Source organism: Triticum urartu, chromosome 7 (assembly GCF_003073215.2).
Source record: "Triticum urartu cultivar G1812 chromosome 7, Tu2.1, whole genome shotgun sequence".
NCBI classification, from domain to species: Eukaryota; Viridiplantae; Streptophyta; class Magnoliopsida; order Poales; family Poaceae; genus Triticum; species Triticum urartu.
The window spans coordinates 161941310-161945283 of NC_053028.1; positions in this window are offsets into that span (position 1 = coordinate 161941310).

Genomic DNA, 3974 nt, shown 5'->3' on the forward strand with positions numbered 1-3974 from the left:
TTCCTTTTCAATTTTATAAATATCACTTCTGTGTTTGGCCCAACCTCTCAAAAAACTGGCGCAAATGTCTAATTTAGTTTTGCCATCACATTAGTGGACCCTCCCATGTCCCTGGCCCATTCTATCGCAATGAGCTCGATGAAGCCCTCCCTCTCAAACCATCCTAATTTGAAAGAGAAAATAATTTTGTTTCCCACATGGGTCGCTTCCCCGGAATCAACCAAGAGTGGGGTATGGTCAGAAATGGCCCTCTATAGTGCCTGAACCGTAACCTGTGGAAATTTCTGTTCCCACTCAACAATAGTAAGAACCCTATCCAATTTCTCCTAAGTAGAAATTGGCAGAGTATTCGCCCACATGAATTGTCTACCAGTGAGGTCAATCTCCCTCAAATCGAGACTTTCAATTATCATATTAAATATGAATGACCATCTTCCATCGAAGTTGTCATTATTATTTTTCTTGTCTTCTAATGATATTGAAATCACCACCAACCAGAAAGGGCAACCTTTCATCCCCACAAATTCTAACCAGATCTGCGACGAAGTCAGGTTGGAGCTCTGGTGTGCCGCACCATATACGGCCACCAAAGCCCATCAGAAGCCGTCAATTTTTGATCTTACACAAAATTTGACAGCAAAATCACCGTGGACCATGTTCAGCACTTCTAAAGTTTCACACTTCACCCCAAGTAGGATCCCTCCGAATCGCCCGCTCGGAGGTAAACAACGCCAATCAAAATCAACCCCCCCTGAAAGGGTGTTGAGAAACTTCGGGGTGAAATTATCTCTACCCGTCTCCAATAAGGCCATAAAATCCAATTTTTGTTCTACTGATGTATCGCTAAGGAATCTCCTTTGAGCCAAGTCCGCTAGACCTCTCACTACAAAAAAACACTTCCGTGATGATACGTGTTTGTCACAGTAGGTCGCGTTTTTTTTCATGCATGTACATCCATGACGATTTTATGCCAGAATCAAGATAGTCATACTTGTGCTGTCGTAGAAGTGTTCCATGACATTACCAAAATTATCATCACGGAAGTGTCCACTTCCATGACGATAAATTGTGCGTCATAGATGTGCTTTCGTCAAGGGTGACCGGCACGTGGCATCGACCATAATGGGTCGCCATTAACCTATCGGGTCCGGTTTTGGATCCGGTAACCCGTTAACAGCCCGGGCCAATGTGGATTTTCCACGTGTAAAATTCTCATTGGCCGGAGGAAACATGTGTTGGCTCACTGCTGGGATAGATGTCATCCACTCATTGGACAGGAGGCGCTTAGGATACATCGACATGTGGCACGACCCAACAGAGGCCCATTCCGGTGAAAAGGCCGGCCCAGCTAAAGGCTTACCATGTTTTTTCAGACACTAGTGGGCTGGCCCGTTAACAGCATGCCATGTTTCGGGTCAAATTGAGGCCCATACCAGATCAGGCCCGTTCACAGCCTGCCGCGTTTTGGGCTAAATTACGGCCCATATCAAATCAGGCCCGTTAATAGGCCACTATTCTTTTGGGCCCATTCTAAGAAAGGTTTGTATTTCAGCCTATTAAATGCCCGTTTACCAGTTCATACCGATAATAGTTTCGGCCTGTTAGCGGCCCATGATGCATCTGGAATGTTGTCGGCCCGGTTTAACTTTAGGCCATTTAACGGCCCATGCAGAAACTGGGCTATTTCTTGTCCGAAGTAACTTTAGGCCTCTTAACGGCCCGTAGTCTTCGTGGATAAATTTCAACCCAACTGGCCTATCGGCCTGTTAATGGCCCGTGTAACATTTGGGCCTAATTACAACCCGCGTTGAATCCGGCCTGCTTACAGCCCATGTGATAATGGCTCATGACATTTTTAGGCCTATGGCCCGTGTAGATACCGGCCTGCTTAAAGCCTATAATTTTATTGAGCGAAACAGGCCCGAGATATATTTTGGCCAAACATGGGCCTTAGGCAGTTTCGGCATGTATTGGCATGTGAATTTTTCGGCTCCATGCTAGGCTAATCTAAGTTTTAGCACTCCTGCGTGTCGGTCCTAAACAAATGGTTTTTTACCCCTTTCCGCGATGGCATTTGGAATCGTCGCCAAGTGAGTGTGTGCGATAGGGTGTCCTTCCCACACGACCCAGAAATCATCGGGGATAGGCCCTCCTGGGACCCAGGCTGGAGCCGTGTGCGATCGGGTGAGGCATCGAAACTCAATCATTTCCGTAGGTATGTACATCCTGTTGGGTAACGTAGCAGAATTTTAAAATTTTCTACGCATCACCAAGATCAATCTATGGAGTCATCTAGCAACGAGGGAAAGAGGAGTGCATCTACATACCCTTGTAGATCGCGAGCGGAAGCGTTCAAGAGAACGGGGTTGATGGAGTCGTACTCATCGTGATCCAAATCACCGAAGATCCTAGCGCTGAACGGACGGCACCTCCATGTTCAACACACGTATGGAGCGAGGACGTCTCCCGCGCCTTGATCCAGCAAGGAGGAGGGAGAGGTTGAGGAAGAGGGCTCCAACAGCAGCACAATGACGTGGTGATGGTGAAGCTGCAGTACTCCGGCAGAGCTTCGCCAAGCTCTTACGGAGAAGAGGTGTTGGGAAGGGGAGGGGCTACGCCTTGGATGTTGTGTGCAGCCCTCCCCTCACCCCTCTATTTATAGGGGAAGGGGGTCGACACCCTCTAGATGAGATCTAGAGGGGGGCGGCGGCCAAGGGGAGGGGGGCTTGGCCCCCAAGCAAGGGGGCGCCCCCCTTAGGGTTTCCCCCCAACCCTAGGCGCATGGGCCCTAGGGGGTTGTGGCGCCCCAGCCCACTTGGGCTGGTTCCCTTCTCCATACAGCCCATAAGGCCCTCCGAAAGAGGTGGCCCCTCCCGGTGGACCCCCGGAACCCCTCCGGTGGCCCTGGTACAATACCGATATGCCCCCGAACCTTTCCGGCGACCGTATGACAACTTCCCATATATAAAACTTTACCTCCGGACCATTTCGTAACTCCTCGTGACGTCCGTGATCTCATCCGGGACTCCTAACAACATTTGGTAATCACATACAAGTCTTCATAACAACCCTAGCGTCACCGAACCTTAAGTGTGTAGACCCTACGGGTTCGGGAGACATGCAGACATGACCGAGACGACTCTCCGGTCAATAACCAACAGCGGGATCTGGATACCCATGTTGGCTCCCACATGCTCCACGATGATCTCATCGGATGAACCACGATGTCGAGGATTCAATCAATCCGTATACAATTCCCTTTGTCAATCGGTACGTTACTTGCCCGGGACTCGATCGTCGGTATCCCAATACCTTGTTCAGTCTCATTACCGGCAAGTAACTTTACTCATACCGTAATGCATGATCCCGTGATCAACCACTTGATCACATTGATCTCATTATGATGATGCATTACCGAGTGGGCCCGAAGATACCTCTCCGTCATACGGAGTGACAAATCCCAGTCTCGATTCGTGCCAACCCAACAGACACTTTCGGAGATACCTGTAATGTACCTTTATAGTCACCCAGTTATGTTGTGACGTTTGGCACACCCAAGGCACTCCTACGGTATCCGGGAGTTGCACAATCTCATGGTCTAAGGAAATGATACTTGACATTCAGAAAAGCTACAGCAAACGAACTACACGATCTTTGAGCTATGCTTAGTATTGGGTCTTGTCCATCACATCATTCTCCTAATGATGTAATCCCGTTATCAATGACATCCAATGTCCATAGTCAGGAAACCATGACTATCTTTTGATCAACGAGCTAGTCGACTAGAGGCTCACTAAGGACGTGTTGTGGTCTATGTATTCACACATGTATTACGATTTCCGGATAACACAATTATGGCATGAACAATAGACAATTATCATGAACAAAGAAATATAATAATAACCATTTTATTATTGCCTCTAGGGCATATTTCCAACAGTCTCCCAGTTGCACTAGAGTCAATATTCTAGTTA